Below are 21,806 nucleotides of genomic sequence, written 5' to 3' on the forward strand. Positions count from 1 at the left end.
TACGTGCTTCTTTTCATATTTTACCATCGGGAGATATTCCATAAGAGCCGGAAGATGATGCTTACACTTCTTCCACGGAGTGTGTACTTGGTGACTGATACTATTTTGAATTTTTAAAATCGTAACTAATTTGTACTTGTCACTTATCATAACCATCCTGTTTTATGCAGAGGCATGGACTATGGCAACATCAGGTGAAGCGGCTCTTGGAGTGTTCGAGAGAAAAATTCTTCGAAAGATTTACGGACCAAAGGAAGAGGGCGAACCCAAATCCGCTGGAAGGGCCAGGTGGAAAACAAATTCAATTACCTTGCTTTGATCAATTGACGCCAGTTAGCAGAGCGAAGACGCAACTGGCGCGCTTTGTTGGACCGCCATAACCGTGTGAACGGTTAAGCGCCTATTAAGTAAGTAACTAATTTGTATATATGTAAGTAAAAGGTTCATTGAAAATCAGTATAGAAAATAAATACTTGACGCGATTTATTTCCGAGGATATCTAGGCCGAGCTTTTCCTCCAATTTGCGTTGTGCTCCGAGAAGGTGGTAGGAGCAAAGAAAACCCTGCAAAAATCGCTATGGACCAAGCGAGTGCTCCAAAATTAACCACAATTCATACAAAAAATATGGTCCAATTAACATTGCGATGTCCTAGGACTGGACCATATACTCCAGCTCAGCATTACGTCAGAGTAATCCATGGAGTACCCACAGTCCAATAAACATCGTGTAGTGATTACAATCGTTAAAAACGAGCAATGATCGGCTTACAATATGTTCGTGTAGAAACATGCATTACAGTGGAGTATAATGGTAAGTACTCCAGTGGACCACATGATCCAACGATTTTTGCAGGTAGATATTCACAATTATCAATTGAACTGGGTGTTTGTTGGGGAAACTGAAGATAAAAACATATTTGGCACGATTTACCTACAAGGCCAAGTTTCACCTCCAATTTGCGTCGTGCTCCTTTTCTAATTGAAAAACTTTTCTCTAAATTTTGGATGTTTCTTTGCCAAGGACTTGAGCCCAATACCTTAGGTGTGATAGGCGGAGCCGGAGAACATATAAGTTTTAGTTTTCCCAAAAATTTAAGACTTTTAGCCCAGAGCGCATTACATACTGAACGTGCACACACACGCACTATCATCTCATCTGTGTTGGTTCAAAAACTTTTACTACGGTAATGGAGAAAATGTACACTAAGCGTCAAGTCATAATGGTATGATGAGATGACTGTTGTTGGTGTGAAGTGTGTAAATGAAGGGCGTAGTAAGTGGTTAGTTTGTATGTGTATAAGGTTAGAAGTAGTGAAGAGGGGTGAAAGTGTCATGAAGCCTGAAATAGAACATTATATATTGTATAGCAACAGCTGGGATGTGAAAAGACGTGCTCTGAAAGCCGGCAAATGTCTAGCTTTTCCATAATGTAAGCGTATGTGTGTATGTAGCCATCAAAACTTGTGCACCTTATATAAGGTTTATGTCATTTCATACTTCATTTGATTATAAGGCTTACAACGTAAGGTCTTAAATTTGTTAGAAGTTTAATTGTATACAATCTGTTAACACTATGGGGTCATTCAGTCTATCTGAGGTCCGCGTGGACCGGCCAATTGTATAAAATGTTTCTTACTCAATTTTATACAATATTTCTTACTCAGTCTTATACAATATTTCTTACCGTACGTTTATAACACCGCAAGAAACATCGACAAAGTATTTATCCAGTCTTCGAATGGTTCTCCAATTGATTCCAACATCATTATATAACTATTATCCACCCTTATAGTTCTGTAAGTTATATCCGACATCAGGTGAATACCTGTTATTATCCAACCTCAGGGAAATTTTGTGAAGTAGAAGGGGCGCGCAAAGTAAGTGGAATGAACTTATTTAAATACGTATTGGAAGATACTCCATAGTTTACAATTACCACGGGAGCAAGCAGGTTTTATTTAGCTTGCCTTGATAGGCTGGCTGGCCGGCACGAATTTTGTAATTGAAATTTAAGTAACTTGGCGATAAGCTACAGGTTGGAACTTGGAATATAGTTCAGAATAAGAAACAAAAAACTCCGATAGGCGGTGCATGGATCGAAATATTTCAAAAAATCGTATTTGGGGTCCGATTTGGCTCATATTTGGAACACATAATACATACATGAATAGAAAACGGCCTGTGAAAAATATTGCCGCTGGATTGCGCAAGGTTCGAGATATTCAAAAAAATCGTATTTGTGGTCCGATTTGGTCCATATTTGGAACACATAATACATACATGAATAGAAAGCGACCTATGATGTCCGATTTCGCTCGTATTTGGAACAAATATTACATACAGTCCGGTAGAAGTGACATCAAAATATTTTGGAGTTGGAGGAAGGACAAGCATACGTGGCGCAGAGTGGAGTAAAGTCTTTGGAAGGATTATATATTGTGACGAATATTAGCAACACTAAGGGATACGATCATATCTAGGCCGATACTAAGCAGTCACTGGTATGTATGTATATAAACAAATCAATCTTTATGTCTACGCATATGCACATACAAGCATCGGAGAGATACGCACAAACACATGCATATATCCGATATACTCACAAAAGTATGCAATCATCGGTGGAAGTATTACTCATATATACACGCGCATATTGCTATGCGAGAAGCTATAAACGTGCATCTGTAGTTTGTAGCTGGTAAGTTTATATCTCTTAACTAAGTAGATTCTAGAAGAAGAAACGCCTAGAAGTATGCGAACGAGACAGCAGAGAGCATAAAAGGAGCGAAATATGAGTAAGCAGCAATCAGTTTGATTTAAGCACGCTACCTGTTTCGAAGTATAAGTGTTGTGAAGTATTTTCAAAGTAATCTAATAAAGACCATTTTGCATTATTGAATATTGGAGTTATTTATTCAACAGTTTAGCGATACGAACATTAGTAGAAGATTGCAAATAAGCGGAATTTCCCGAAATTCATTGCAATTGGCATCAGAAGAAGAATTGTTGAATAAATTCTGAAGATTTCGAATACAACAAGGACGTGGCAAAGTTAAATGAATTAAGGATCCAGCAATTGAAAAAGGCCACCGTGGTGTGATGGTAGCGTGCTCCGCCTATCACACCGTATGCCCTGGGTTCAACTCCCGGGCAAAGCAACATCAAAATTTTAGAAATAAGGTTTTTCAATTAGAAGAAAATTTTTCTAAGCGGGGTCGCCCCTCGGCAGTGTTTGGCAAGTGCTCCGGGTGTATTTCTGCCATGAAAAGCTCTCAGTGAAAACTCATCTGCCTTGCAGATGCCGTTCGGAGTCGGCATAAAGCATGTAGGTCCCGTCCGGTCAATTTGTAGGGAAAATCAAGAGGAGCACGACGCAAATTGGAAGAGAAGCTCGGCCTTAGATCTCTTCGGAGGTTATCGCGCCTTAAATTTATTTTTTTATTTATTTAATTGAAAAAGGAGTTCGAGAACGGTGGATTGCATACAACCGGCAATAAGGTCGAACTCCAAGCACGGCTACGAGATGCTATGGAGTTGGAAGGAATTAATGTGGACGAGTATGTCTTTCATCCTGATGGGAACGAGACAACAAACAAAATTGAAGAGAAAAAAGAAACATCGCAGACAGTTACGAGCACAGACTTGACCATAATTCTGGCTGCAATATCTGCTCAAACATGGACAGTGACATCCCAATTGGAATCACAAGAGACACGCATAACATCAAAGATTGAAGCACAAGACACACGCATTTCACAAATGTCGACACAGATTACATCCAAAATAGAAGCTCAACTGGAAGAACAAAAAAAGTATAACATCACACAAGCAGCGGAGAAGCCGCGGAGAGATACGCACAAACACATACATATATCTGAGATACTCACAAAAGTATGCAATCATCGGTGGAAGTATTACTAACATATATGTATACCTACGCGCATATTGCTATGCGAGAAGCTTTAAACGTGCATCTGTAGTTTATAGCTGGAAGTTTATATCTGGTAACTAAGTACTAAATTCTAGAAGAAGAAACGCCTACAAGTATGCGAACGAGACAGCAGAGAGTATAAAAGGAGTGAAATATGAGTTGACAGCAATCAGTTTGATTTAAGCACGCTATCAGTTGCGAAGTATAAGTGTTATTGTGAAGTATTTTCAAAGTAATCTAATAAAGAACATTTGCTTTATTGAATATTGGAGTTATTTATTCAACAGTTTAGCGATACGAACGTTAGTAGAAGATTGCAAATAAGCGGAATTTCCCGAAATTCGTTACAGTATTCAGGACTTAGATTGTTGCAAATTGTCAGGAAAGAGTCCATGTAATAATGAGTCACTAAATGAACTAAATAGAATCAGAAATAATAGGCAATTAAATAAATACTAAAAACTTGAAAATAAAAGAATTAAAAAAATTTCAAGTTAAACGGTTTTGACTTATCTTGTTTGGATGATTTTCCGACAGGGTGGATAAATGATGTATATTGGAACGATTTTCCGTCATCCCTTGTCAAATTTGGTTTTGAGACAAACCGGTTTCGGCGTTGTGCCATCATCAGTGTCGATTTTCATTCTCCAATATATATCATTAAACGGTTTTATTGAAAACAATACTTACATGAAGTAATAATAATAAAATTTCTATTGATAGTCATATATAAGACCAACCTTAATAAGGTTATGCTACGCCTCACCTTTTAGAAATTTCACACGCCCAATGCTTTTATTTAATTGCATGATCAACGACCTAGATTGATGAGGAGTGCGATGACTAGAACCTACACACAGAGAAAAAACAATTGTAAATCGAACAAAGTTGACTTAGTTAAAGAATTTTGTATGGGGCCCAAGAAACTTGTACATCCTACCAAAGTACCTACACAATTTATGCTCGACACTGGAAACAAAGCTTTCGCAATTTATTAACTAATTTAGTTATTATTTATTAAGATGATAAAAAAACTTAGTAGATTAACTATGCCTAAGTTTTAGGTGTGGTATACGCGATTTTAAGTTATTGGTACAATAGTTTTCCTCTGTGTGTAGGACCAACCTTATTATTTTCTAGCTTTTAGTATTATTATTACTTCATGTAAGTATTGTTTTCAATAAAACCGTTTAACTTGAAAATTTTTTTAAATTTTTTTTCCATATTATGGCTAACACAATTTTTTTGCTATGTGTGTGCATGCCAGTTCCTAACATAACGACATATGTGTAAGTGTTCAGCGATTATAAAAGTTTCGAAGGATGGGTAGGCGGAATTGTCAAAATGCATGACGTATGTGTGATAATGTTTGACAATTGTACTCCTTTGATGGGGCCATAAAAAGCAAGTACGACATATATACATACATATCTAAAGGTTTGAATAGAACAATAGCAAGCGTAACTGTTGTACATATGTATAATAAATTTGAACTTAGTTTTAATAGCCTAGAAGCAGCTAGCATTTGCCAAGATTTTGAAGGTCTAAAAATCACTTAGAATAAATTGAACAAAATTATCAATAGGTCAACATATATATCTCGATTGTATAGGAGCCGAAAAGAGAAGTGCAATTGAGAGTGAGTTGAGCAGGCAGATTCGTACCGACTCTTGCGCTTTTGTTTGCGCTGTGTCCCATATACAGTAACCAGCTAATAGATTCAATTCAGAAAGAGCGTCAGATTCGGTGGAGAACTCCACGGAACTTAAGGGCACTCTGTGATTTACGACGTATGTTTTCCAAGAGGTGTTACTGCAAGCGGAATTATTCCTAGAAGCCAAAGGATCGTTACATTAATGTGTTAAGATTTGATTCGATTCCGTATACCGGGTTGAGTGTTAGCCTTGATATCTGCCACGCAAAAACCACTTACCTACCAAATCGGTGTTTAACCATCTAAGGGCGTTTTCATCATCTTTAGTTAAGTTAGAATTAAACTGTAGGATAGATTGAATTTAGCTGAAGGTAGACGGGGTAGTGGTAGCATGCTTCGCCTACCACACTGAACAAGGGCGTATGCAGGGGGGGTGACCTTTGCCCTCCCTTCGCGAACTTAGAACACAAAACTGAAAGTTAAACATCAACAACATAAAAGGTTTTTAGTTCCTCACCTTTTTTTTTCAAATTATGAGCTTAATAACATTTATTTATATAAATTTTTTATAACTACATACACATACATAATACTTACCTATTCTTACTAATAAAGTAACTAAAATGATAAATAACTTTGAAAAACAGTAAGACTGATAAGGTGCATAAATGCACCAGATACTGTGCATCTCTGAAAATATCGATAAACATCGATTACACGTGAATGATTAAAACAGCTGACAATTGTGGTCTCTGTTTGAATTTAATTAGCAAACGAAATATAAACTATGGATATTAGGAAGTTTTTTTCTACTTCTGTGGGTAAGTCTGATTTTATTAATTATATCACTATTAGCCGACAACTCATGTATCTTAATATAGCTTCGAAAAGAAGACATAACCCAACTAGCTCTGATAAGAGTGCCTTGGAACCAGGAGGATGTTATTAACATCATAATGACATTGGGGAATGGGTCAGAGCCGGAAGCACTATGACTTTCGCACAAAAAAAAGAACTGCTATTAAATTGTTGGGTACCACGGTCACACTATGATTTTTCGACTGATGCAGCCCATTTAAAAAGAAAATTAAATCACAATTGGCTAGAAATATACAAGCCATGGATGGTTTATTCAAGCAAACTTAAAGGAGTTTTCTGCTTGTATTGTATTCTATTCAAGCCTCAAAAAATACACGGGATTGTGAGTTCTTTTGTGATTCGATCGTTCGTGAAGTATAATAATATACATGAGTATTGTAAGAGCCACGCCGTATCAATCATCATCAACAAATCATCATCGAAAAATGATACGGAGTTAAAAGATCTAATTTTGGATGAATTTACAATAAATCCACGAAGAATTATACTTAGCAGGTTTTCTAATACTCGGAGAATGAGTAATGCAATTTAAATACATCTCTGTAACTAAAAAAATATGTGGAAAAATACAATTTTGTTGAATCTGAAACTCACTTGGGGGATCACATCTCTAAAGTAATTACACCTAGTACTGACTATTAAATTAATCTATCTAATTCAATAAAATTTTGAATTACAAAATCCTAGACATGGTAAATATTTTAGGGAGCTCTTGATAAATAAATAAAAATTTTAACGGACTCCTGGAGCCCACAGCTGGGTCTATATAAAGCAGGCTTCGCTTTTACCTAGATGTCATTACTCTTTATACTTATAAATACGCTATAAATGCCTCCCCCCTGGATACGCTGGATACGCCCTTGACATTGAAGGTCCTGGGTTCAATTCGCGGGCAAAGCAATATCAAAAATTCCGATCAATTTTGTGTCAAGTATGACATTTTTGGTTTCGCCGGGAAAACGTCGGTTTAATCGATAATTGTAAATATTTTCTTTGCGCATCCCACTTCATCAGCTTCCATGGGCGAATGCATTAAACTCATACAGCCCATAGCTAAATCTTCGATAGTCGCCGTTTCAATCGGGTAGGAGTGCGTAAATCTTTCTAAGAAGAAGAACACTAACACTTCTTTCCTGTTTGAAGTAAGCAGGCCCTAAGGCGCGGGTGTTTAGGCCGATGGTTGTTAATGTCGTCTGCATATGTCATTATCTTTTTTTTCAGAGCAGTAAAGTTATTCAGCTTACATTATGGTCCCCAGCATAAAATGTAGGAAATCGTACGATAGGTGGTCAACCTGTCGGAAGCTAGGCCTGAAACCTCTTACGAGATTATCGCGCCTTGCATTTTTTTATTTTGTTCGCGACATATAGTTTAAAATGATCCCCCACATTATTGAGTATAAGTATACCCTAAAGTCTGCCATGTGTGGCAGGACGGCTTTGCTGTAAGGGCAAGGGTGTGAAATTTCTCAAGGCCTATAGTTTGCTGCGTGTGGCCTCCAATGACATGGCAATGTAAAAAGGGCATATAATGTGTATAGACGGCCATTGTCCCTTCCACAACAGGTGTGTATTGTCATGTCTAGCCTATATGGTTCTCTTCGTGCTACCGAAGGCGGGTTTAAAATTGACGAAGAGGTGATGTGTCAGTCCTTTTTTGAAAGGACAGATTTTGCGCATTGGGAAGCCTGTTCGATTTGGCAGATCTGAGCCGCACTGATAAGGGCCAGTCAGCCAATAAACGGTGGGATTCTATCTTTCGCACAATATACTTGACAGGACCTTAGATGTGGAATAGGGAATCGGCGTTGACGAAAATGCATGGTTGGCTGAACTCGTCTACATACATATATGCAAGTATTAAATAAATAACATGCCGCAAAGTAGAATTTAAATTTGTGGAAAAAAATTTGTACAAAGAAATCTCGCAAAACTAATACTTACAATTTAAAGAACAATATCTCAACTCACAGAAGTATTGATGCCGGATTCAAATTCACCATACTAAAGGCCATTAGGAAAGTACTCGCTCATTTCTGGGTCTCAATTTTGTCGGCAGGTATAGTATTTTACATAAAATGACTTGCAAACGTTTTATCGAATCATTGCCGGAGTATTTCAATAACGGCGCGAGCAATCCATTAACGGCAACGCTGAATATTGACAACCATTTGTACCTCATCGGGCTGACATTCTGCGTATCCACTCAAGATCCATATTATCTATTAAATGACATATTGCTGTGCCAAAGCGTTTCTTAGAAACTATCAAGAAGAAACGATCAGCTGATAGGATAACATCACCTGCTACTATATTCGCTCCTGATTCGGGTTTTGCTGTCATTCCTCGTTCTCGTTATTTTTAATTTCGGACGATTTGACACTTTGCAAGCAAGGCGAATCCACACAAGGTGCTGGCAAAGATAATTGAACCCAATTCGCCGTACAACAGATTATCAAATGAAAAGAAAACAAGCATTGATTTCTATTAACTGCGATCTTGCTGTACCAAGCCACAATAGAGGTGTGTGGTTGGCGTAAGGGTGCACAAATAGCGGACAAGGCGATACCTGTGTACACAGATGGTTCTAAACTAGTGGAAGAAGTAGGTCTGCGGTATACTGTGCTGATGCGGAAATAAACAGATCCTATTAGCAGGAGAAGCACTGGAAGAAAATATTTTAAACTGCAGCCGTGTTAACTTTTATATTGACAGCTAAGCAGCAAATAAGGCAGTAACCTCGCATATCACAGCATCTGAAAGTGTGTTAGGGTGTAAGGAATCCCCGGAAAGAATTGGGGCATATGGTAAAAATGGTAATGAAAAAGCGGATGAACTAGCTAAGTAGGGCGCATCCTTTGAAGCCTGCTTCGTACACGTCTGAATTAGATTGGACGAGATTAAGAGAAGGCGAGAGGGGCGCATGATCGACCAAGTGGGAAAGGCGTGGCTCAAAGCGAGGCGCTGTAAAGTGCCGAAGATTATGTGTTGGTCGTACAACCCTAGACTACCAAAGTTGCTCCTATGCCTTTAAATTAGGCTTGGTCAGTGATAGCAGAGTAGGGAGCGCGGGTTGGAGGAGGATATGAGCGAGTACATTTTGTGCTCGAGCGCTGCACTTTCCCGGCTAGGACTCCAGCTATCAGGAGTGATAAAGCTGTCAGATCTAGAAGCAGCAAGTGGCATAGGTCCTAGAAAGCTTCTAGTATTTGCCAAGAGGATGGACTTAATTTATAAGATAGGTCATGGTGTTTGATGGGTTTTTTCAGTTTGGTCGTTAAACAAACGTCTGGTAACACTACGGACTCATTCAGTCTATGTGAGGTCCTCATGGACGGGCCAGCTGAACCTAACCTAACATTGCTGTACCAAGTCTCTGGTATTGAACTCGCCTTGCTTTGCAATTATATTTTTTCAAATCATCCCAAGGCGAGTCCATACAAGGTGATGGGAAAACGAATTCAACGCAATTCGCAGTGCAGAAAAATGTTAAGTCAAAAAAAAATTGCATTGATTATGAAGAAAAAGCAATCAGCTGATGGGACAACACCACCTTTACTGAATTCGCCTTGAATCATACGGATACGGAGTTTCACGTACGTTGCTGTGTGGAATTGATACAAAAATTTTTTATTTTTATCAATTCTAGACAATATTAAAGCTGCTTATCTTAAACTAGTTTTGCGAGCTTTCAAAAATAAGCTTAAGCAATTTTCTAGAAATAATGATTTCTATAAGAAGTTTTTACAACACGACCTGCCATTACTTCCCATATTATTTAGTTAATTTTTTTTTATAAAAATTATATAAAGCTTACCAAAATAATAAGTTTAAAAACTTTGATAAAATATTGCAAGGAACAGCTGCAAGTGGTTTCCACTACTTTTCTTTTATTCTCTTATATACCATATTTCGTTTTTAAAATTTTCTCATTTATCAATTCTTCGCTATTTGTTTTTTTGATTTCTTTCGATGACAATACTGTTACAATTTTCATACAACTATTTAAAACACTAACAATTTGTTTATGCATAAAAGCATGTGAAATTAGTTTGCAATACATATGTACATATATTAGGGTGTATCATTTTTATCCAATAACTTTCTCAAGATTTCCTCTGTATCACGAAAAAAAATTTTTTTGGTTTACATTAAGACAAAAACCCTAAAAATTTCCAAGTGAAAAAAAACCTATCATTGGCATTAACATAATGAAATTAATATTCAGGTGTTCTCATCCCGTTGACGTTTTCCCTTATTCTGACTAGTTTGGCATGCATATTTTAAAGGATTGACTATCATACCGAACTGCCTGAGTTCTACTACGATCGGAGTAGATTTTACTATACGGTTAGAAATATTATAACTACATAAGCCGCTTCTAGAATTGTTTAGCCAAAAAGATTAACGTAACTTTGTGTTCCCCAAAAGAATATAGAAAAAAATTTGCAGAAAACACATTTTTTGGGGAATCTAATACTTTTGTAATACAAGTAAATACTGGAAAATAAAGCTATCGAAAAATTGAGGTTTTGTTATTGACATCACCTTTATTATTACATCATGGGCATTAATAATTGTTTTCATCCACTTGCATTTGCAGGTTTTTAAAGTATTAACATCGCCTATGCGCCCATGGGATATTTCCCCTTCTTTCAGCAGCGAGTAGATACTCGTATATGTTGTTGTTGTGGTATCGATTTTCATGATCTTTAGTCGGACCATTCGATGCGTTCCGGTAAGTAGCACGGCTATGAAAACTGTTATCTCTACCTTTCTTTACCCTGAATCGTTTCATACGCTAGAAACCGGTTTCTCAGGAGGTTCCTTAAGAGATCCGGCAAATATGGAAATACTATGCAAGGTGTTTCTAGTGCCTGTAGCAAGGCATCTCACCTGGCTGAGTTAAATTATTTTTCACGTCCAGCGTAGTCAGAGAGACTAGTGGTATTCAGAAAAGTATCAGCTCATTGCTGGTTCTAAATTTGTAGGGCTGTGTATTCCCCATTTCTCTCATATTTTCAATAATCGTTCAAAAACGCTCCAAAACTTAGTGTTGTGTGTTTCGTAGACACTTCAATAAAGGGATAAAAAATATCTTTGATTCTAAAAGCAGAACGAATATTTTGTCATCTCCCCGAAAAGGTCAAATTTATAAGAAAAAACTCTAATATTTTATAGCTATCAATCTTGTGTGTTTGCAAAGAAAGAAATTTCAAACCCACCAGCTCCACCGGCCTAGAAAATGAGAGCTACAACAGGTGATTTTAAGTGGAGTCCATGTCTTTTAGATCAAAAAGAATTATTTACCAGAACTTTTGAGAGTATTTTTTAAAATACAGATAATTTATGGTTAAAGAAAAAGAGATCTAATGTCTTTTACCGTTCGGCGGAGTCATACCTTCAAGAAGAGACGATACTATGGTTAGGAAACTTAGTAACTGAAAATATCATAGTTAAAATATCGTGTATTAAATATGAATACCGAAGACAAAAGGATCGATTTGAAACAATTTAAAATATTGGTTAACATGGAATAGAAACAATATTCTTCCGAAAACTAACTCCAGCGTATCAAATTTATCTGTGAAATCGGTTTAGGTTCCCTTTGGTTGCAGTTAGGTGTTCTAGGGAGAGCCCAACGAGGTGTAGTGCGGCGCCCATTTATTCAAAAATACATAAACCTACATTTCCAAAGCTGCCAAAATATTAGGGCTGTAATGGACAGTATTCCCAAAAGTTTTTCTACATTTCATTAGACTTTTAATGGAACCAAGCACACGTTCGACTGGCTTGAAAAAAAAAATAGCAAAATTCCGCCCTTCAATTCCAAGCTTATTGGTTATTTGACATATGATTTTCAAAATTTATATGTCATTGGTCCTCAGAATCTCAATAATTCTTTCTAATGCTCTTTGGAACTCTGAAATTGTTTTCATATAGTTTAGCCTGCTAAATCAGTCGTAGCTCTTTAAAATATGATTTTCATTTCGCATCAGTAGAAATCGTAGATCTTCTTAAAACCAAAATAATGTCATATATTTAAAAAAAATGTATGCTAAACAACGAAATTACAATAAAAATACTATTTTGGCTATATTTGCAAGAAAAGAAAAATTAAACACTTTCCCTTCCAGCGTACGCTTCAAATTTAGAGCTGGACTTATGCAACTCTAAAAGAACCAACCCAGTTTAGAAAAAAGATCGTCTCACCCTAATATGTGCGAATTTATTTAATTAAAAACATTTCTTATTTTGTTAGCACTTACCAGTAAATTCCAATATGTTTTAGGCGTTCACTTCGTTCGCACCACTAACGTCTCTGTCACTCTGTCGCAGATTCAGTCTTAAAGGCAAAAAGGCACACGCAGGCAGATACAGGAAACACGCGTATACGAGTGATAAGACTCTGAAAACAGCACGCCCTGACCGGCACAACTTTCATACACAATGAAGAATATACCTAAACGAACGTATGACTGACTGAATATTGGTTGGAATGTATATATATATATATATTTTTTTTTTGTGTGTCGTACAGAGGACTCCTCCCGTTGTTGGTTGTTTCTTCTTTTGTCGTTGGGGCGGCGGTTACACTATTTTATGGTCCTTGCTTTCGTTAGCTGCTATTTAGAAGCACGTTTTCCACATTCAGTGGCGTAAAATATGCAAAATGCAAAATGGAAGCGTACACACCGTTATTTTAGCTTACACCTCGCCCATCACACACGCTTTCGGCCCTATGCTTCTCCTAAAATTACTTTTAGTAAATTTAATAATATTTGTTATTCTAATTATTCTTATTTAGTTTTTAAATTCTTAGATTTAGAACACTTAAAGCAAGCAACCAATCAACAACACTTCGCTTCAGCCGTGAATGCGGCTCACATTCACAAATAACTCGATTTTTGTATAAAACGAACAAAGTTCTTTAAAAAAACTCGTATCTACTTTTATAGTTTTTGAGCCGTTTTTATATCAGTTTTTATTCTTTTATTCTTTCTACCAGTTAAGTGTGTACTTGTATTTATTAAAAAAATACTATTTTGCACTTCTTTTCCTTTTACGGGTTTCGCTTAAAAAATTAAAACCTCACCTTCCAACTAAAATCAGTAACTGCGAGGCAAAATTTGAGTCGGTCTCGTCGATGCCTACGAGTTCGAAGTCATAGTGAAATTTACTATAACCGTGCATCTATCGCTACAAGGCGTTTCATCACAGTCGGAGCGCACATGCACGAAGCATATGGAGAGCGCTTTTATATTTGTTTTTTATTTTGGCGCTGGTGGAGATTGGAGCAAATTCCAGTTGAGAGTAAAAAGCATCCTGCTGCTGGCAGATTATGTTCGGTTCGCTGTTTGACTTTGAACATGTTTTAATGCTGTATTGTTGGAAGTGTAACAATGTTGTTGGAATCATATGATTCGTAAATATGTACGTAAGTAGTAATATTAATATGTTTTAATAAATGTAGTAATTACAGTGGTTCAAAAAATATTCTCTCTTAGAAAACTCATAGACATTACCTCGAAATATGTTTTGTTACTGTAATGTTGACAACATTTTGACATTATAATTTATAATTTTTTTTTTATACTCGGAGTGCTTTGCACACAGAGTATATTAACTTTGATTGTGTAACGGTTGGTTGTACAGGTATAATGGAATCGAGATAGATATAGACTTCCTTATATCAAAATCAGCAGTATCGAAAAAAAATTTGATTGAGCAATGCCGGTCCGTCCGTCCGTCTGTCCGGTAACATGATAACTTGAGTAAATATTCAGATATCTTCACCAAATTTCGTACGCGAGCTTATCTAGACCCAGAATAGATTGGTATTGAAAATGAGCGAAATCGGATGATAACCACGCCCACTTTTTATATATATAACATTTTGGAAAACACAAAAAACCTGATTATTTTGTAAATAATACACCTAGAATGTTGAAATTTGACGTGTGGACTGATATTGAGACTCTTGATAAAAATGTGAAAAATTTTTTTTTTAATGGGCGTGGCACCGCCCACTTGTGATAAAATAAATTTTACAAATATTATTAATCATAAATCAAAAATCCTTAAACCTATCGTAAAAAAATTCGGCTGGGAGGTTACCTTTACTATAAGGAATGCTTTGAAGAAAAATTAAAGAAAGCGGTTAAGGACCACGCCCACTTTTATATAAAAGATTTTTAAAAGGGTCGTGGACGAATAAAATAAGCTATATCTTTGCAAAAAAGAGCCTTATATCAATGGTATTTCATTTCCCAAGTAGATTTATAACAATAATTGGGAAACACTTCAAATTTTAAGAAATGGGCGTGCCACCGCCCCTTTTATGACTAAGCCATTTTCTATGTTTCAGGAGCCATAGCTCGAAGAAAAATTAACGGATCATAATGAAATTGTGTACACATATTTTCCTTTTAGCAGAAAATATTTCTAGTAAAAATGGACGGGATCGGTTAAAGACCCCGGCAGCTTAGATATAAAACAAGTTTAAAAGGGTCGTAGACTAGAATAGTAAGCTATAACTTAGCAAAAAATAGTTTTGAATCAATGATATTTCACTTACCAAGTTTTATTGTAAGAGGAAATGGGGAGACATTTTTTTTAAACGTGTATAAAAGTAATTTATCTGAAAGGAAATGTACAATTGAAGCCCACGCTGAGTATATAATGTTCGGTTACACCCGAACTTAGACACCTTTACTTGTTATACGATTCATGAACATGAAATGGTATATTAACTTTGGTCCGATGTTTTCAACGTTGAGAAACATAGAAGATAGATTCACCATTAAGTATACCGAATTGATCAGGGCGACGAACGAGTTGATATAGCCATGTCCGTCTGTCCGTCCGTCTGTCTGTCCGTCTGTCTGTTTGAACGCAAACTAGTCCCTCAAATTTTGATATATCTCAATGAAATTTGGCACAAGGATGTATTTTTGTATTATATTAGACATTTATCGGATCCGGTAGGATCGGACCACTATAACATATATCTCCCATACAACCGATCCTTCAGATAAATCGATTTTGGTCATTCCTGCCGCAATTTAGAAAGTATAAACGTGAAACTCGGTGATATATATTCTAATATATCAGAGAAGATATCCTGAAAAAATCACTTTGATGCACATATAAGACATAGTCTTTTACAGTGTCAGTGTGACATTAGCTGTGGTGTTTATGAAAAAAATCTGTGCTTTCTTCAATCAAATTTTGAGAAAGGGCGTTATTCAAAAATTTTTTGGGATATGGCGTTTTCGAAGTGGCCACTCAGCAGTCGATATACAAGTGTCGAAAAATTTTAGATAATGTCATGTCGTGAACACAATAACTTGAGCAGGATTTGAGATATCTTTACGCAATAATACTCGGCTTTTTTGGAGCCCGAATATATTTCTATTAAAAAGAGCAAAATCACATTTTTTATATTAATCCCGGAAGTTAAGTTTCGAAAATAATTTCAATAAAATTTTGGAAAATGGATATCGACTTTAAGGGGAAGAAAACTTAGAGCTTTTACAAACTATGAATTAAAATCGAGTACAAATGTCATGTTGAGATTTAGCAAAAGTCTTCATGATGAGCATGTAGGCATTCTAAATACGTCATTTTAAAATTCGATTTGTTAAAAAATTTGCAAATGGGATACTTGGTTAGTATAAAGCGAAGAAATCTACGCGCAAGCGTCCAGCCTTCTGAAAATTAAAGGAAACTGTTCCGATAAGTGGGTTGTAGAGCTTGATTGTCTTTGGCGATATAGGAATTTGTTTTTCAATTGCGAACTCAGTTCAAAGAGCTCTTGGTAAGAATAATTACTCGCAGGATTTCTAGAACCTAGAACCGACACCCATATATATTGTGGCATGTTGACATCACTAGGCTAGTTAATAATCACGCAACAACAAAAACATGAAGCAGCCACTTTTATGTACAAGGCAACAAAGAGAAACCTCACACACACAGATGTAGTCATCAGCCGAAGTTGTTATTCACCCATACACACGCATATATGTAACTCAATTACCAAGCAGGATATACAGCAGTTCTAGAAGGCGAAACGTCTAGACTTTAGTAGATATGCGCGAATGAAGCAATGGAGAGTATAAAAGCAGCGCAAGCTGAGTAGTCAGTAATCAGTTTGATTTAAGCACGCAACAACAATGTTTTGAGCCAGATAAATCCAGTTAGAATTATGGTTTTATTTGTGAGCCAGATAATTTGTTAATTTCATTGTCTGCCTGCATTCGACATCTGCCTGTCACAACTCATGTTCCCAAGTCTCTCACTGATCCAGAGCATTTCCGTGAGAATTGAGCGTGATACGGAGCTAAAAAACTCACTGGATGAAGGCTAAAAATGTGGGTATTTCATATAATGGCCATTGCATTGTAAATACGTCCTGTTTGTAAAATTTGGGAAGGATATTGGGATATGAATTCCGGATAATCTTGGCTTTATAAGGAACTATTGCTGCTTATAGATTTAGAACACTTTTCTTGTAGTCAAAACGTCTATTTGCAGTACCAAAGGAGTATTCTTCCACCTGCATCTACCAAGTCTGTCTGCGTTTATTCGCATAAAATGACCTGGCCAGCGAAACTGTTGGGCTTTAATTCGGTGCACTATATATACATATACTAGCAGAACCGGCAGACGTTGGTCTGCCCTAAATTTTTGGTCTATCTGCATACATTTTAATAAGCTTTTTCCGTCTAACTCTGCCCTCGCCCCTCTACATTTTTTCATAATCTTTGTATTCACTCCTCCCTCCGTATTTTTCGCTTCATCTATCACCATCTTCGTCTCATTATATCTCTTTCTCAGTCTTTTCTTTCTCTCTTTTCTCTTCTCTCAAGTTTTTCTCATTTTTGGTGGTATGTATTGTGTTCCAGTCCCATTCCGAGTCTCATCCCAGTCCCACTCCGAGTCTCAGTCTCAGCCTCAGTCCCAGTTCTAGTCCTAATCACTGTCCCAGTCCGTCTCTGGTCTACTTCCCGGAAAAAAGCATCGTAAATACTAATATAGGCAATTTTATATACCAAATTTCAGGCAAATCGAATAGGACATATGTAAATAGGTATTTGGGTATTATTAATTCATGTCTTTATTTCGGCTTCGCATGCATATTTATCAGCTTTGCCAGGTTGATGAGACTAAATCGAATATCACAATGAAAATTACTTTAAAACTCTCATTTGATATCCATAATACACACACATTCTAGGGGTATCCGGGTCCATGTTTTGGCCTATATCTCGAGACCTTAGTCACCCAGCGGTGTTAAACTTACCCTGTACTAAAGCACTCATCAACAGCTTTCATTTGATATCCATATTGTATAAACACAATCCAGGGGTGCCGGGGCCACGTTTTGGCCTATATCTCCAGACCCTAGTCACCAATAGATATGAAAACTACCCTGTACTAAAGCACTCATCAACAGCTTTCATTTGATATCCATATTGTATAAACACATTCTAGGGGTGCCCGGTCCACGTTTTGGCCTATATCTCGAGACCCTAGTCACCCAGGGGTACGAAAAATACCCAGTATCAAAATACTCATAAACAGCTTCTATTTGACACCCATACTCTACAAACATATCCCAGGATTACCCAGGTCCACGTTTTGATCTCAAGACCCTAGCCATAACGGGATAAAGAGTATCCCATGTCCGTTCCCTGGTTCTGAGCTACCTCTCCACCAATTTTCAGCCAAATCGGTTCATCCGTTCTTGAGTTATGCGTAGTGTAACTAACACCACTTTCTTTTATATATAGATTTGAATTTTTTCTAAAAAAAATCATAACTCAAGAATGGCTAAACCGATTTGGGATTTCAAAATCAACTAACCATCATCTCTCCTTCCTGTATGTTTCCTAAAAATTGCATGGCAATCTTTCTATCCGTTCTCGAGTTATGGAGTGACAATCAAAATATACACTTCTTATTATATATATAGATAGATATAATCTGATTTTTATACTCAGTTGAGCAGAGCTCACAGAGTATATTAACTTTGAGTGGATAACGGTTGGTTGTACAGGTATAAAGGAATCGAGATAAATATAGACTTCCATATATCAAAATCATCTGTATCGAAAAAAAATTTGATTGAGCCATGTCCGTCCGTCCGTCCGTCTGTCCGTTAAAACGATAACTTGAGTAAATTTTGAGGTATCTTGATGAAATTTGGTATGTTGGTTCCTGGGCGCTTATCTCAGATCGCTGTTTAAAATGAACGATATCGGACTATAACCACGCCCATTTTTTCGATATCGAAAATTTCGATAAACCGAAAAAGTGCGATAATTCATTGCCAAAGACGGATAAAGCGATGAAACTTGGTAGGTGAGTTGAACTTATTACGCAGAATAGAAAATGAGTAAAATTTTGGACAATGGGCGTGGCACCGCCCACTTTTAAAATAAGGTAATTTAGAAGTTTTACAAGCTGTAATTTGGCAGTCGTTGAAGATACCCTGATGAAATTTTGCAGGAACGTTACTCCTATTACTAAATGTATGCTTAATAAAAATTAGCAAAATCGGAGAACGACCACGCCCACTTAAGAAAAAAAATTTTTTTAAGTCAAATTAAAAAAAAAAGTTAATATCTTTACAATATATAAGTAAATTATGTCAACATTCAACTCCAGTAATGATATGGTGCAACCAAATACAAAAATAAAAGAAAATTTCAAAATGGCCGTGGCTCCGCCCTTTTTCATTTAATTTGTCTAGGATAATTTTAATGCCATAAGTCGAACAAAAATTTACCAATCCTTTTGAAATTTGGCAGGGGCTTAGATTCTAGGACGATAACTGTTTTCTGTGAAAATGGGCGAAATCGGTTGAAGCCACGCTCAGTTTTTATATACAGTCGACCGTCTGTCCTTCCGCTCGGCCGTTAACACGATAACTTGAGCAAAAATCGATATATCTTTACTAAGCTCAGTTCACGTAATTATCTGAACTCACTTTGTATTGGTATAAAAAATGGCCGAAATCCGACTACGACCACGCCCACTTTTTCGATATCGAAAATTACGAAAAATGAAAAAAACCCATAATTCTATTCCAAATACGAAAAAAAGGGTTGAAACATGGTAATTGGATTGGTTTATTGACGCAAAATATAACTGAAAATGAAAAAGTTCTGCAGGGCGAAATCAAAAGCCCTTGGAATCTTGGCAGGAATACTGTTCGTGGTATTACATATATAAATAAATTAGCGGTACCCGACAGATGATGTTCTGGGTCACCCTGGTCCACATTTTGGTCGATATCTCGAAAACGCCATCACATATACAACTACCACCACTCCCTTTTAAAACCCTCATGAATACCTTTCATTTGATACCCATATCGTACAAACAAATGCTAGAGTCACCCCTGGTCCACCTTTATGGCGATATCTCGAAAAGGCGTCCACCTACAGAACTAAGGCCCACTGCCTTTTAAAATACTCATTAACACCTTTCATTTGATACCCACAAACAAATTCTAAAGTCAGCCCTGGCCCACCTCTATGGCGATATCCCTAAATGGAGTCCACCTATAGAACTATGGCCCTCTTAAAATACTCTTTAATACCTTCCATTTGATACACATGTCATACAAACAAATTCCAGGGTTACCCTAGGTTCATTTTCCTACATAGTGATTTTCCCTTACTTTGTCTCCATAGTTCTCAACTGAGTATTTAATGTTCGGTTACACCCGAACTTAGCCTTCCTTACTTGTTTTATTTATTTTTCAATTGATTATTCTGTCTATGGAAGCACTTGATTGAATTATTCTCCATTAGATTAAAGTTACGACTAGCTATTATAAACGTGGTTCGAGTTCAGTTAAGGTGCTCGGCAATAAATTAAATAAATCGCATGATAATGGTACAACCGTCAAAAGCTTCATTTGGTACCGAACGGTTGGCAGGATTCCTTCCCTATTCAGACTTGCTAGACGTATTGCTCGACGAAATTTTACTGAGCCGTAGAAGTCCGTCGTTTAAAATCTCATTTTTGTGCTATCAAAAGTCGAAGAGGTTTGTTCTTTCATGAGTTTTTTGCTTCAAAATTCAGCTTGTGGTGAAAACATTGCACATAGTATATACAAGTGTTCCCTCCATTTTAATTCTAAGCTCTCTTTGTACATCAGGTTTTCGTTGTTATAGAAATTTGGTGAAGCCTGTAACTTCTCCTGTTTCATTGAATTTTTTTATATAACTTGACCTTGAGCAGGAAGCTCATTTGCTTCTATTTAATCCTTCTGAGAAGCGTACCGCTTCCCTCTCCAATTCGCGTTAGTTTTTTTTATCACTTTACTCGTTGCTTTCAATACGAATTTGGTCATCTTGTGGTTGCTGTTGTTCTTGTTGTAGCAGTGCTTCGCCCCACCCAATAGGTGCGACCGATCACAAATTGTCATCAATATCCTCTAACGGGAGTCCAAGGAAACTTGCTGTTTCAACAGGGGTGGACCATAATGAGAGGGATGCTAGAGGTTGGTTCCACATTACAATTAAATAGATGGTTGGTGTTATGTGGGGGCACATTGCAAGCCGGGCATACATTTTGTATGTCGGGGTTGATTCTGGATAGGTAAGAGTTTAACCTGTTACAGTATCCAGATCGAAGTTGAGCTAGAGTGACTCGTGTTTCCCTGGGGAGTATGCGCTCCTCTTCCGTTAGTTTTGGGTACTGTTCTTTGAGTACTGTATTCACCGGGCAATTTCTGGCATAAAGGTCCGACGCCTGTTTGTGGAGTTCGCTGAGGACCTGCTTGTGTTTTTTGTCTTCATACGGCTAAGTTCTCAGATGCCGTATTTTCTCATAATGCTTACAGAGATGACTCCTTAAGCTCCTGGGCGGTGTTCGCTCATCAATCAGATGTCTGTTGGGATGCCCAGGTTTCTGAGTGTTCTGCGGACATAAGAAGACAGCCCGTGGCGGTTCTGAGAGCAGTATTTTGGCCGGCCTGTAGCTTCTTCCAGTGAGTAGTTTTTAGGCTTGAAGACCATATAGGGGACGCGTAGCATGCAATCGGCTGGCCAATTGCTTTGTTTGTGGTAATGAGCGTTTCTTTGTCTTTTCCCCAAGTACTGCCAGCAAGAGATTTGAAGATTTTATCATTATTCAAAATGGTCGCGGAGGATTTGATCGGTGATAATGCCAGGTTTCGCGAGGCGAAAAAAAATGGAGAGATCAGGGTTGCGGTTGCTCTATTATTCCGTTGAGTGGAATTCTCAGAGAGCCCAGTTGTGAAGTCCCTGCCAAGTAGATATCTTTGCTTTATTGGAGCAGGCCACAATTTCCACATCCTTC

At 37.2% G+C, this 21,806-nt stretch overlaps 1 protein-coding gene across 2 annotated transcripts in view; it reads right to left on the reverse strand.

Annotated features, from left to right (window-relative positions):
- Window positions 1-13,621, reverse strand: part of orb (polyadenylation element binding protein orb) — a 149,218-nt gene extending 135,597 nt beyond the window's left edge. The window contains exons 1-2 of one of the 2 annotated variants that reach the window (XM_067762137.1): window positions 13,004-13,621; window positions 12,734-12,927 (exon numbers count right to left, since the gene is read on the reverse strand). The gene's annotated coding sequence lies outside the window, so the exon portion shown is untranslated. Of the gene's footprint in view, window positions 1-12,733 lie in introns of both variants that reach the window. The other variant, XM_067762138.1, reaches the window with a different exon arrangement.
- Between the last annotated feature and the right edge of the window lie 8,185 nt (window positions 13,622-21,806).

The sequence above is a fragment of the Eurosta solidaginis genome, chromosome 1, assembly GCF_040869045.1.
Source record: "Eurosta solidaginis isolate ZX-2024a chromosome 1, ASM4086904v1, whole genome shotgun sequence".
In the NCBI taxonomy this organism is placed as follows: Eukaryota; Metazoa; Arthropoda; class Insecta; order Diptera; family Tephritidae; genus Eurosta; species Eurosta solidaginis.